Source organism: Lissotriton helveticus, chromosome 10 (genome assembly GCF_964261635.1).
Source record: "Lissotriton helveticus chromosome 10, aLisHel1.1, whole genome shotgun sequence".
Lineage (NCBI taxonomy): Eukaryota > Metazoa > Chordata > Amphibia > Caudata > Salamandridae > Lissotriton > Lissotriton helveticus.
In genome coordinates this window covers 276,286,487-276,300,927 of record NC_136071.1, presented here as the reverse complement: position 1 = coordinate 276,300,927, position 14,441 = coordinate 276,286,487, and the positions used below count along the sequence as shown (strand labels likewise).

The following is a 14,441-nucleotide window of genomic DNA, read 5'->3' as shown; positions in this document are numbered from 1 at the left end:
TTACCCCGGGAATTGCCCGGTCTACGCCCTGAACTCCATTTACCCACTAAAGGAGGGCCCTTACTCTGTGCCGGTGGCGTCATGAGTCCACGCGCGCGGGGTGGCTACCAGCCTAAGGAAAGCGTGAACTACTCCTACCCGCGCTCCTTTGCCTATTACCTTGCCCCTGGAGTTCTGGGAGTGGCCCGCAGGCCCCTCCCCCTGGGCGGGAACCTCCATAGGATGATGCCCGCCCCCTCAGACCTCAAATATGTGCTCACCGATAATGACCTTACCGCATGCCCCATACCTAATAAATACGACGACCTATGGGAAAAAATTCTAAAGGACAGCTACACTGGCTAATAAATAACAGTATCAACGTATAGCTACAAAGGGAAAAAAGGCCTAAAGAGACTTGGCATCACATACAATACACTTCACACATCGTTAGCTAAAAGGGGAAAAAATTCCTAAACAAAAGCATCACAAAATATACCAACAGTTCCATCTCTACTACCCTGTGAGACCTGTGGAGCGTACCTCCAAAACTTACCATTCAGCCAGACATAAGAACTGCTACAAGACTTTTTGTTCCAAGGGGTGGTGGGTGGGAAACAAAGAAGCCCCGAGCGCGGGGCACACCGTTTCAGCGAGGGAGCGTCCAGGGACAAGGGGGTCTCCTGGGCGCTCCCCACCTCTTTATTCCCGAGGGGCCAGGCGGCCCCTCCTATAGCCCGCCCCCCCTGACCCGGACCCACTACACAGGATCCGGGTCAGGGAGGCCGCCAGCCAATCGGCGGTGGGCCGCGCCCCCCAGGGCACGCCCCCACCGCCGAATGGCAACACAGGAGAAAGGGGGGGCGACGGTCGCCGCGCCGCCATGCGTGCGGGGGGGCCGAGGGCCCCCCCTTTTCACATGGTCAGCGACTAGCTGCCGCCTCCCCCCCAATCCGGCACCCAATACCCAGGAACGTGGACACGAGACGTCTTTACTTTTTGGAAGGCGGGCGCTAGTCGCCCGGCCGTATTTATTAAAGTATGAAATTAAAAAAGGTTTTAATTGCATAATCAACAATTTATACAAAAATCAGCAGGACATTTAGATACACAATTCTTATCAACAAGTTTGAGAGCCTGACCTTAACAAAACTCTAATACATGTTGTTTCCTAACTTAGACTAAACATCCTCACATTGATTTTTGTACATTTCTGGCCATATGGCAGGGTCACTACCGGTGTCAGGTCCTACAAGCTGCGCCTCCCCTATAGATGTGCGCATGCGCAGTGTTACCCCGGGAATTGCCCGGTCTATGCCCTGAACTCCATTTACCCACTAAAGGAGGGCCCTTACTCTGCGCCGGTGGCGTCATGAGTCCACGCGCGCGGGGTGGCTACCAGCCTAAGGAAAGCGTGAACTACTCCTACCCGCGCTCCTTTGCCTATTACCTTGCCCCTGGAGTTCTGGGAGTGGCCCGCAGGCCCCTCCCCCTGGGCGGGAACCTCCATAGGATGATGCCCGCCCCCTCAGACCTCAAATATGTGCTCACCGATAATGACCTTACCGCCACAGGCCAGCATTGTTAACCGACGATCTGGCCTCCCCCCTCTAGCCCCTACCTAAGGAGCCCTCCTACTTGCAAATCCCTCTAGCCAGGCCCAGATATTGTCAGCCCACAAGACATTCCCCTCCTCAGTTAAATGAACTCCGTCCCTCAAGTAATACTTGTCGCCCCAGATGCACCCATGAGGTATTGACTGTAACAAGGGGGCTCGAAACAACCTATCCAACCGTGAGTTGATCCTCTTTACCGAGTGATTCAACGCCCTGACCGAGTCCCCCCCCCGCCACTGTAATCGAGGTATGAGTTGCGACCATACTAGTGTGCAACCCGGGCAGGTCCTGGCCATCCACCCCGCCGTTGAGATAATCTCCTCGATCAGAATGCGCCTTCCCAGTGTGGCCAAATCATTCTCCCCAAGGTGAAGTATCACCACTGACGGGGGAGCTTGCCGGCGCGCTAAAAGCCCCTGGAAGAAGCCCCTAAACTGGTTGAGACACAGCCCCCCTCTCCCGAAGAATGTGATGTCCAACCCCAGTTGCGCCGCCCTTTTCTCCCTGTCACCTGACATAAATACGCATTCTGCTCGTTTTACATATGAGTGACCCACAATCCAAACACTGTTCTTCATCGTTTCCTGGCTGCCGCTCCGTGCTGATGTATGTTGCCGGTGCCCGACGACAAATTCCTCCCCTGCGTAACAGGTCTGAGAAACTGTAAGAGAGCGGAAACAAAGCAAGCGTGAGCGACATGTAATCATAGCATGTCAATCCGTACATAACGTTTGTAGCATTCTGAGGACCATCTCCCAATTGTCTTCACTCTCTCCACTGGGAGGCCCCCCGCCACCGCCTCCGTTGCTGCCCCAATCCTAAAGGAATGAGAGCCAAACTCTTTAGGGTCAAGACCTGCTTTCCTAACCCCCATCTCCAATACTTTCCTGAATTGATATCTGGTCAAGGGGCTCCCGTCGGCGTGACAGAGCAATGCCCTGCCCGCTGAGCCCACCAGCAGTCCGTGCAATAATTCCACGTGCCTCACTGGGCAGCAAGGGTTGGCGGGGGCCCGTTGGAGAACTATGGTGTGGCCCCTAGACTCCTGGTCGGTCTTTGACTTCTGAATAGTCACCCACATGGTGTCCTCCCTTATCGTCACACTAGCCCTTTGCAATCCGCCCAGTAGGTCTGACTTAGAACCTGCCACTAGTTCGCTAATTCTCAGTGCCCCATAGAATGCCAAAGAAAATGCTGCCCTAAAGAGAAACACCTCCCACTCCGAGCTACACACAGTGTCCAGCGTGGCCAGTAAAGCCGTCAGCCGGGCTAATCCTATGGGCTTTCTCTTATCCTTATGATGGCCCTGAATACGGCGCCATCCCCTCAAAGCCTTACGTATCATAAAGGTATTAGTGGGATCCCGGAAGCCCCTAGCTTGAGCGAAGAATGATACCGCTGCCCTATGTCTGTTTGCCGCTGCCACCGAGCGCCCTTCCTTATGCATCCATTCTAAATAGGCTGCAAAGCCATCCTCCTGTGCCCAAAGTACTTCCCATTGTTGTCCCAAAAAAGAACGATAAGACAAAAACGCCCCTTCGTAAGCCGTCTTGGTCCTGGGGGCTAGGCTAGCGACCACGAGGTCCTGTAATCTGGGGCACCAATCTGCCAAAGTACTGCTGGGAAGTGTGCTGGCGAGGGGTCTGCTGTGGGAAGATGTTCCCTGAAAACCTGCATTTTGAAGCGAGAGAGGGAGTCAGCTGCATTGTTCAGAACACCAGGGACATGTTTGGCCTTAAAATTGACATTCAGTTTAAGGCACTGCAGAACAATTTCTTTGATCAGACGAAGTATGAAAGGACACCGCGCCCCCTGCTGGTTGATACATTCCACCACTGTCATGTTGTCCGACCAAAACACCACTGATTGGTTACATAGGTGTTCGGGCCAGACCATCAGTGCCACCCATATTGGGAAGAGTTCAAGGAAGCCAATGTTGCTGGTCAGACCCCATGTCCTCCATTCTTCCGGCCACTGTTGAGCGACCCACCTGTTCCCTAGGATGGCGCCAAAGCCCACACCACCGGCAGCATCAGTCCATAGGCCCAACTCCGCTGATGTTGATAGCGGGCCGGGCCAGACCACCCTGCCGTTAAAATCCTCCAAGAATGCCATCCAAATAAGCATATCCTGGCGAATTTCAGACGATAGCCGAGTGCGGTGGTGCTTTTCCCTCAGCCCCTTCATCGCTTGAGCAATGGAGCGAGAGAAAGGGCGAGCCATGGGGATGATTCTCAGTGCGAAATTCAATTGCCCTACCACCTCCTGTAGTTGCTGCAGGGTGACCTTCTCCTTCCGGAGGCATAAGTGCAGCGCTGTTTTGAATTTGTCCACCTTGTCCCTAGGTAATCTAAAACATCCTTCCATTGAATCAATCTCAATGCCGAGGAATTCCAAGCAGGTGGTCGGGCCAACAGTCTTCCCGGGCGCAAGCGGGACCCCAAAAGCCCGCATGAGCACGCAAAATTCCTGCAATGCCAGTGCACACTCCTGAGATCCCGCTGTACCCAGGAAGAGGAAATCATCTAAATAATGCATGACCCGCTGATGGCCCGTCACTTGTCTCATGGCCCACTCAAGAAAAGAGCTAAACATCTCAAAGTAAGCGCAAGATATAGAACAACCCATAGGCATGCATTTGTCCATGTAGAATATATCCCCAAAGGTGAAACCTAAAAGATGCTGATCCGCTGGGTGGACCGGGAGGAGGCAAAAGGCTGATTCTATGTCTGATTTCGCCATCAGCGCCCCGAGTCCCGTGGCCTGTAATAAGTTAACAGCCTGATCAAAAGAGGCGTATTTAACACTACAGATACCCTCGTCAATGGCATCATTCAGTGACGTCCCCCTAGGTGCTGACAGGTTATGGATCAATCTGAATTGCCCTTTCTCTTTCTTGGGGACAACTCCTAATGGGGAACACACAAAATTGGGTACTGGCACTTCAGAAAAAGGGCCAGCTATCCTGCCTAACGATAGCTCCTTGTCAATTTTGGCGGCCACCACAGCCGGATTGTGCTTGACTGATAATTGGTTTCTACAGTGCGTGCTGCCTGTGTATCCCGCAGCCGGGATCCTAAAGCCTTTAGAAAAACCTTCTTGGAGTAGGGTGGCCGATGTGTGGTCCGGGTATCTGTTCAACCATGGAATCATTGCCACCACATCCACTGGAGTGGGAGGGCCTAACCTGTCTATCTTATAGTGGCTTTCCCCTACCCCTCTGACCTGTGTTTCCCTGCTTGGACCTACAGGCAGTTTCTGGATGAGAGGGGTGCCCACAGGAGGAACATGCATGTCTAAACTTACAGGCGGCCCTTGTGCAGGTGCGCCTATTAAAATCCCAGCACACCCCTTTTTTCTCTGGCCCACTGGCCCTAAACTTCCCAGGTACCTCACTCGTTTGGGGGGGCCGAAAGGGCTGTTGAGGTTTAGAGAACACCTTGACCGAACCGAACTGGGGGGGAGGTGCAGTATCTGAGAACTGTTTGTGCCACGCCATGGAATCTACAGTGTCCCATGCTAATGTTCTATTAAATTCCAATGCCTTCCTAAAATTGACATCATAGCCTTTCCATGCCTCCCCAGAATACTGTTCACTCCACCCCACAATCCTGCTCGAGTAGCATGCCAATGCTGCCTGTAAATCTGGAGGACGCTCAGCTTTAATAGCAGTGAATACAGCCCATGCTTTCATCCAGTTGTTGAGAGTTTCCTCAACCCTAAATCTAGCACACTGCACCCTCCATTCGCTTGGGAGCATCCACTCTTTCAGTGTTTTTACCTGCTCCATTTCCCTATTATCTAACAACAAAGAATAAATATAAACGTATTTGTCCGCCCAAATCATCTCTTTCACAGCTAATGACACATGCTGAGCCAAATTCTCGCCCCTGGAAGGTAGAACCCCATCCCCCAAGAGCGGCAATGCCACTTCCTTACCAATTGCGGGCACCGTGGGCGGCTGCCCTCTAACTCCGTCCGGCTGTGGAACACTTGTACCTGCAAGGGGAGAAGATATTGGCAGTGCAACACTGTCGGCGACCGTCGCCGATCTGATTTTTTCCACAAACCTCGCCGCCTCTGCTGCATGGTCTGCAGAATTCGGGAAAGCACCCCCTTTTTGGAGCCATGGCATCAAGGCCGTTATCTGGGATAACAATTCAGGGGGCATTGAATCTAAATTCCCCCCCGGGACAACAGGTACCACTGGGATTGTGCCCTGTGGTACCGGCGCAGTCGGCAGGGCGGGGGCCGGGTGTGGCAAGCCTGTACCCGGGATCGTGGGCCCCGGTGGGGGAGCAGGCCCAGCGTCGACTGGTTGACCTACAGGTACCGGAACCACGGGGGCAAGGGGTGTAGGCATAGGTATGTGTGGGGGTGGAATGACCGCCGGTGGCACGGCAGGTACCGGTTCTACTGGCCCTGGGGTGGGGGCAGCATCCCTGGGTCTCTTTGACTTAGACTTCCCAGGTGGGGTGATAAAATCCCCCCTTGGCACTGGTGCCACCCTCTTGCGGATAGGCCTACCCGATGGGCCCGGGGCATCCCCATGCCTCTCATTCAACCGTGCTTCAAGCTCATCTATTTTCCCTAGCTGCTGCTTCATTTCACTCATGTCACGTACATTGCCCGCATCATAGCCTCCATGCTGGACCCCCTTTTTCCACCCCGTGGACCTGGCATGATACCCCCCCCAAAAAGCCGCAGCCTACTCTCCTAGTATCACAACAGGCCAACTCTGTGTACCTTATTGATGGAGGGTCACCAGGGGGCGTTCAGCACCATGCAACGGCGACCGCAACACTAGCGGCTTGTCCGCTTATGTAAGGGGGTGAGTAAACCTAATGTAGACACACCCGGCGGCCACCTGGAGCAATGAATGCTAGCCCCCCGTACCCCTCTTACCGACCAGTCCCGTGCACTCAGCGGAGACACCGTCTTTGATCACGTCCCCCAACCAGGCTGCGCGTTTGCACTCCTTACGTCCTCTCTGAAGAACGGATTGGACCAATAATGTCGCTAAAAGCCTGAAATGGAAAATAGGATTAATACCTTGTGGCAAGCCTTTGAATTCAAACCCTACTTCCTGTGCTCCACCGTGGCACAGCTAATGAGTTCACATTAATTCTTGAAACAACTTGTTAATAATAACTGGGAAGAACACCGTTAATTACCCACAATACAGTGTATTGCCTTTCAATTAACCCCCACTTCTTGTACTCCACCCCAGTAAACAGTTGAATTTCACAAATATTATATTGCAATTCACAAGAAACATGCGGCACTGCAACAGGATAACTCCTGAAATAAAATTGTCTTTGATACCTGAGGGAGCACCATTAATCCCACATAATACAATGCATTGCCTTTTTAAAATTACAGTATTCCCCCCCCAGCAAAACAGTTAATTGTCTTAATTTGTAAGAAATGTAACAGGGTCTCCCTTCCAAGTACTGCCCTGTTTGAGCCTGCTTCGCTTTTACTCGCGTGAATCAAACCCTTCAGTTAGCGCTCGACCAGCCCACCCGCTCCGCTCTAAATTGGCGGGAAACCTTGCTCCTGAACCGATCGCTGCCCAGTTAATCCCTGCCCCACACACAGCTCGCACTACCCGAAGGCGCGAATCAAGGCAACCCGCTGTTTCACTTTTTAATAAAATAGCATCAGGCAACACAAGATTAACTGGCGGTATTTTGCAGGCAGCTAAATGTTCAATCTACCGGTCTTACTCTCGAGTCGGCTTTCCCCAGCAACCGGCTGTTCACTAAACACACTGGCCGGCCGATGCGCCGACGCTGTTACACCCGCCCTCGCACAATACCTCAATGAGCCTGGGGCGGCCCGCACCACTCTCGTCAGCCGCTCTTGCCTGCCCTACACCGGCGCCACAAGTTCTCCTCTCGCTGTCCCGACGTTGCTCCCACGAGCCCCGAGTTCTCCTCTCGCTGTCCCGACGTTGCTCCGACGCGGCTCCTCCTGCTCCTCCTGGCCGATCACGCTGGCTCCACGCGGCTCGTTTGCTCACAGCGCCGGCACCAACCCTGCAAGAAAAAAGAGAAAATTAAACAAACAAAGAAGCCCCGAGCGCGGGGCACACCGTTTCAGCGAGGGAGCGTCCAGGGACAAGGGGGTCTCCTGGGCGCTCCCCACCTCTTTATTCCCGAGGGGCCAGGCGGCCCCTCCTATAGCCCGCCCCCCCTGACCCGGACCCACTACACAGGATCTGGGTCAGGGAGGCCGCCAGCCAATCGGCGGTGGGCCGCGCCCCCCAGGGCACGCCCCCACCGCCGAATGGCAACACAGGAGAAAGGGGGGGCGACGGTCGCCGCGCCGCCATGCGTGCGGGGGGGCCGAGGGCCCCCCCTTTTCAGAAAATTCACTGTCTACACCTATAACTCTGCACGTAATGACTAAACCTCTACCCTACCTGTCTGAAAAATATCCTCACCTCAGCAGGCAACTGTCACCAAAGGAGCCATCAGATCACAAGGCTGGTGATCAATAATTTCAGGACTGTCAAGCCAGGTAAAAACTAGCTTAGACTTTTTAATATTATACATCAAGGCTGCAGAACAACACCCCACCACAGATTAGACTCCTACCTTCACTTCTCCCCTTCAAAAGGAAGTTGAAAACTTGTCTCTTTACAGCACACCCTACATCATCAATAGGGAACCCCTATCTTTGCCAACCCCTTGTCGTACATACAATAGATCCCACCCCCATCCTTACTGTCAGTAAGTTCTATCCTTCCACACATATCCAGTTAACAGCAGCATTGATGCTAGGTATATGCACATTATATAAACAAGGCTGCAGAGACTGACTACATTTGAGAGGGAATTTAAATGAACAAATAACTGTATGACTTTTATCTCTGATCTTCATTTGAAGAACAGATATGCACCACTCACTGTTCGTCACTCTAGTCAAACCTGTTATAATCTATATGCGTTCATATGTATTGGTAAAACAACTCACCAAGGGATGTCCACTATCTATCACCAGTGCCCCTTCATGCAATGAGTTGCCTAAAACAACAAGTATGATGTTTGCAACCTAGAGATAGTGGGAGGTATTTGAAAATAGGAACTAGTTGCTAAATTGTTGGGTGTGGGTCCAGGGAACATGATTTATAATTTTGGATGCCCAATCAGACTGAATGGCCTGACTCCAGACAACCCATTTTGTATCACTATGACCCAGTTCCCTTATCTTTAAGAGTTGAGTAACTCAGAAACACAATAAGAATAACTTGCTTATTCAATGCTGTATGAAAAGCAAACATTTGCATAAAGTGAATTAACCTGTTCAGTAATCCAATCTTGATCATTTAGCTCAGAAGAAGTTTTAGAAATTTGGTCACATTCTGTTATAATCCTATGTTGGAGGGAGAATCCCCTTCTTTGGTTCCATGGTGACAAAGACCCTCTCATTTGTTAGGAACTACCCTTCCACCTACTCTTTTAGATTTCCCTTTCGTCCCCTAAGAAATATTGTCTTCCACATCAAGGTTTCACTGTGGAGGACTCCACTCCATCATCGCTTTGAGTTCGTAATATTAGGGAATTCCACCTCCCTCTTTTATGTATTCATCCACATTGGAAATGCTGCACAAACTAACACACTCTCATTTAGCCTTGGTAACATTATGCACCTCTTCGTAGGGGGTCAGATTCTGTAGCGTGTCAAAAGCAAAAGAGATGACTGTTCACACCAGCTGTCCCTGTAGCTCTTTGCTTGTCTGGGGTTACTGCCCTCTGTCAATCCGGAGAGCGGGCTATTTCTTGCTGAGACGGTTGTTTATTTTTTGCTCTATGATATATGGACTTCCTGCAAGTTTAGAGGCCAGGATGAAAGACCTTCACATACTAAGCCACCATTAGGCACTCCCAGGCTTAAAATAATGTTCCAATTTACCATGTTTTAAAGCACTTAAAATTGGTGCTCAGCCATTTTTAAGGACTCCCATTTTTGACAGACAACAGAAGTAAATCTTGCCCTTATTCTTTAAGAAATAGAGCACTAGGTATATCAGCAATTTTCCAAGATGGCACCCCCACTAGGTAGAAGGTCTGGAGCATGGTAGTATTCATGGTGGTAATTGCCAGTGGTAGTAAAAACAGCTCTGGGGAAATACATCATTGTGTCGTTTTTGGAAGTGAAGACAGCGGTATTTTTACAACTGGCAGGAATTTTGAACCCTGGCCGTAAATAATACCACTGGTTAGAAGAAAATGTGTCATGCAGGAGCAATGGTAGGAGCACTGTAACCCTGTGACTTAAAAGGTTCCTGTCATTACCTGATTGTATAGCAACAATCCATAGTTTATAAGTTAAGTAGCAGAGCTGTTTCCCTTTACTAAATTAATTAATAAAAGCCAAGAGCTCATATTATTGTAATATAAATAGAAGCATTTTTTGAATGGTTGAACTTCATGTGATGGGAAAACTGGCAGTAAGGCATTCACCATTTAACACTGGTGGTTAAACGACTATCATTTTTGGACAGAGCCTTATTGTGTTTCTCTGAGTTAAAAGTATGGCTTCCAAACTCAGCACTTTAACCACGAGGTCACATCTTCTCCCTGTACTTTCCTTTCCTTGGCCGTCTAACTGCTCTAACAGTGTTTGCACTTTACCTGTGGTTGCTTTTAATAACTATCCGTTTCATTCAATTTTGTACTGTTTTGGGATTCAATAAGCCTTTCATGTCTGACAATTTAGTCTCAATTCTTAACTGAAAGGACTGCCACTGTACCTTACAATAAAAACACTAAAAACAGACAGAGTAGTATGCACAATATGCACAGACATAAATAGCCACTACAGCACAGGACTGTGTGGCCCATGTGGCATGAAATTTTCATATGATACAGCAACATGTAAAACTCATCCTGAACTCCATCTTCTTTCTCAGGGGATCTTCATTTTAGTCATAAGCACTGAATAGTCCCGCCCACGTGCGGGTACTCCAGAGCAGTTCTTTCAAAGTCACATTTACTTCGCCTTACTACAGAAAGGCCAGGAGGCACACGTGACATAAATGTCTTCAGTGCTTATGATTTCAATGGAGGTTCCCCTGAGAGAGAGAGAACCAGGATTACAGATAAGAAACCATTCCTCTTTTTTTGTAGCAAATGTAACAAGGAAATGTGGCAGGGTCACTTGCGCAAACCAGTTACTTGTGTCCTCCTGTATATAAAGAAAATTACAAAAGTAGGCGCTCCAAGGAAGTGGGCCGCCACTAGAGCCCACAATAATTAATATGGAAAAACCCAATCAAAAGCAATAAACACAATTTTCCCGAGCACCAACGTGTGGAAAAAATAAATGTCCAGTTCCGTTGAGTATTCACATTGATTTATTTTCTTCAGGTTTCTTCAATTTCAACTTCAAATATTTATCTCTTCAAATGTAGCCTTCAAGTCGAGACAACAACATGTGTTTCATCAGAAAACAATGTTTGACTTCATCAGGGCTGCAGATAAACAAACAAAGAGAGTCTAAGCTACTCTATGTACCGTTGGAAACCCTTCACCAGGCACCCTAGTGAACGGAGATTGAAAGAAACAATGCGTCAATAGGATGATATCAAAACATTGAGATATGTTAGGAAAGTGCAAAATCCACTGTTTAGACTTGATAGGCAAGCTTGACATTCTACTTGTCTAGCAGTTTCAGTCATGACCACCAAAAATTCCGTACACTTAAGAATGATAATAATTGTTTTCCTTTTTCTAATTGAGAATTCATGCTCCAGCTCATTGCCATGGCATCAAATTACTGATGATATATTTTGATGATTAAATACATTTCACTGTCATCTTCATTACATCTTCGCATGCTACTCTTTCATCAACCGAAAAGCTGTTTGGGGTTGTGACAGATTGGACCTATTTTTTGTTCCATGTTTAAGGAATCTTTCCGAGCTCACCTCTTTTTCAGCTCTTACTTCTTCTGTTGCAATCCTAGGTGACAGGCAGCTTCTCTACACCATCTCACTGTATGAGTGCTCTAGCTATGCTACCTTTCCTACATCTAATTTTTCTCCCATCTGCAAATCCAGTGTAGAAGAGTAAATGAAACACTTTTAAAACTAACGTTCTCCAAGGTTGAGTTATTGTGGTCATGAAAGTGCCAGTGAGGAAGCCACACAACAGAAATGTTTGGGTGATCAGATCACAGTGCAAATGTCGAAGTCTTAAATAACCAGGAGTCTGCTTCAGCTGTCAACATTCCTGAGAGGGTTAACACACTATAAATACAGTTCAAGAGGGTCACCGCTCTACCACTCATTTTTTATATACCTAGGACAGAATTGAATAGGAATGAGTTAGGTAAGAATACTGACTACTGAAAATTGAAACCAATTGGGTTTTGCATAACATATGTAGAAGACTCTATTATTATTATTATTATTATTAATAATATTAATAATGTTACTATAATTGAGCCTGAGTGGTAGTTGCTTTCACATCTTTGCAAATTTCAGTCTGCCAATCACCTCTCAAGATCACATCCGCTCAGATCCATCACCAGTTAACTTGATACACTTCTCCTGTTACTGTTCACCATCACAGTCTGCAATGATCCTTTTAGCACAATTGCTTTTCATGCAACAGAGATGTTGCTAAGCTTTTCCTGCTTTTATTAATCGACTATCCAGTCTGAATAGTTATAGGTAAGCTGGTTAGCCACTGTGTGGTTTGTCACAAATGCAAGACTGTCTATTTCTGAAATGGACCATGCTTAAGAAGGTATGCTATTTAAAGTAGCTTGGTTCTAACCTTCGAAACTTGATATCTAAATGAAAATGCAAGATTTAGTGTGCTGCTAATTTACAGATAAAACAGCAAAATTGGGGTTTGATACCCCAAATAAATGCTTGCTATCAAACCGCCTCAAAATAATTGTGTGTTGTGTTCTAGAAATGTGCGTCTGCGATCCTCAACTGTCAGACAGGAACCCCCCATGGCGATTCCTGTAAAAGTGAATTTCCTGACTACTTCAGGTGTCGTGTTTCTTCATAGTAAAATAAGTTGAATACTAAGATCCTGTAAAAGTTTAAGGAAAAGGTACATTGGGGTCTGACTTTTTTTTTCTGTCTTCTCGGCTATGGGCCACTCTTGGTACAGACACCACACCAATCTCCTGCTCCCACACATTTCAAAAAGTACTAAAGACACACACTTTCCACTTAGACTTCAACAGTTCAATTCATATATATCAGTACCTTAATTTCTCAATACTTCTCTATCTCCACATGCAGGTGTATCTGCCTTCCTATGGCATTTCTCTACCATCTTCATTTTCATGTATTGCTCCTCAGCACAGCTTTTATAAAGCCCTAGGGCACTGAGAAGCAATGGACACAATAATGAAAAAGACATAACAGCAACAAAACAACCCAACAGATCGCAAAAACACAGGTTAGCCTGACACTAATAGCACTGCTTTCACACATCACATAGCATAGCATAGCAGCATGCATATATCAACTTATATTAAGGAAGAAAGATGTAATGGATCCGATTTTTTTGAATTGTTGAAATCATATTAAAATATATGCGGAAAAAAACAATATACCTTTTAATGCGTACTCTGGGCTTCCCTTTTTCCCCTTTGCCATCCTGCTTTCAAATTTGAGAAACACATTTTTTTAATTTTATTTATTCCTTAGTCGAGATAAATCCAATGTCATTGAACACTATTTTTCATTGCATTTTATAAATGGTCCTGATTCGTGCCTTTTATAGGTTTCCTAATGTTCTATTGTGGAACCTTTGCTTTATGATGTATGCAGCTGTTTGGGTCTGCATTAAAAGTGATATGCATAATGTTAGCCTCATTGTCTTTAATGAAATCCAGATTCTCTAGTCATGGTGTAAAAAAGTGTAAAAGTATAAAAGTCATGACGTATCCTCACAATCATTATGTGATGACATATCCCTCTATTTGAGAAATAAAATCGAGTTGATATATGCCAAAATCTTTAAGACAACAAACCCTACAGACTGCCCCCCCACTCCTCTTCATCATTCCAGGACCACTGATACTGCTACACTCACTGCTTTCCCTACAGTCAGTCAGAGCGATATTGAGACTCTAACAGGTCAAATTAAGACAGGGTCTCCTTTGGATCCTATCGCGGCAAGAATTGTTTCCTCCTTGGGCAATTCCCTCTGTCCTATGATTCAGACTCTGATGAACCTCTCTCTTGCTGAGGGTCAGGTACCACAGGATTGGAAAATGGCTCTTGTAAATCCCATCTGTAAGAACTCTGCTCTCCCCTGGACGGACCTACCTGACCTTCGCCCCATATCTCTCCTCCCGTATCTGAGCAAGATGACAGAAAAGCATATCAACACCCATCTGTCAAGTTTCATCGAGCTGACTGGAGGCTTAGATCATTCCCAGTCTGGATTCAGGCCCAACTATAGCACGGAATCAGCGCTCCTCTCTGTGACTGATACCATCAGAATGTCACAGGATAGGGGGAGCTCTGTGATTCTGGTGCTGTTGGACCTGTCCACAGCCTTCGACACGATATCGCATGAAATCTTGCTCAGTCGTTTGCAGGAGGTAGGGGTCAGGGGTTTGGCTCTGTCCTGGTTGAAGAGTTTTTTATCTGGCTGCTCGCAGAGTGTCAGTTTGGGTTCCTTCCGCTCGGCACCTGTGTAGCTCACTAAGGGGGTGCCACAGGGCTCATGTTTAAGTCCCACGCTTTTTAATGTGTATGTGGCCCCCCTGGCCGATCTAATGAGATCGTATGGATTTATTCCTGTGTCGTACACTGACGACACTCAGCTGCTTTTTCCTTTTCAGACTCTGACTGCTGCAGTT

The 14,441-nt window shown here is 47.7% G+C and overlaps 1 protein-coding gene across 1 annotated transcript in view; it reads left to right on the top strand.

Moving 5' to 3' along the window:
* Window positions 1–14,441, top strand: part of OBSCN (obscurin, cytoskeletal calmodulin and titin-interacting RhoGEF) — a 2,124,484-nt gene that overhangs the window by 57,426 nt on the left and 2,052,617 nt on the right. The window lies entirely within an intron of this gene.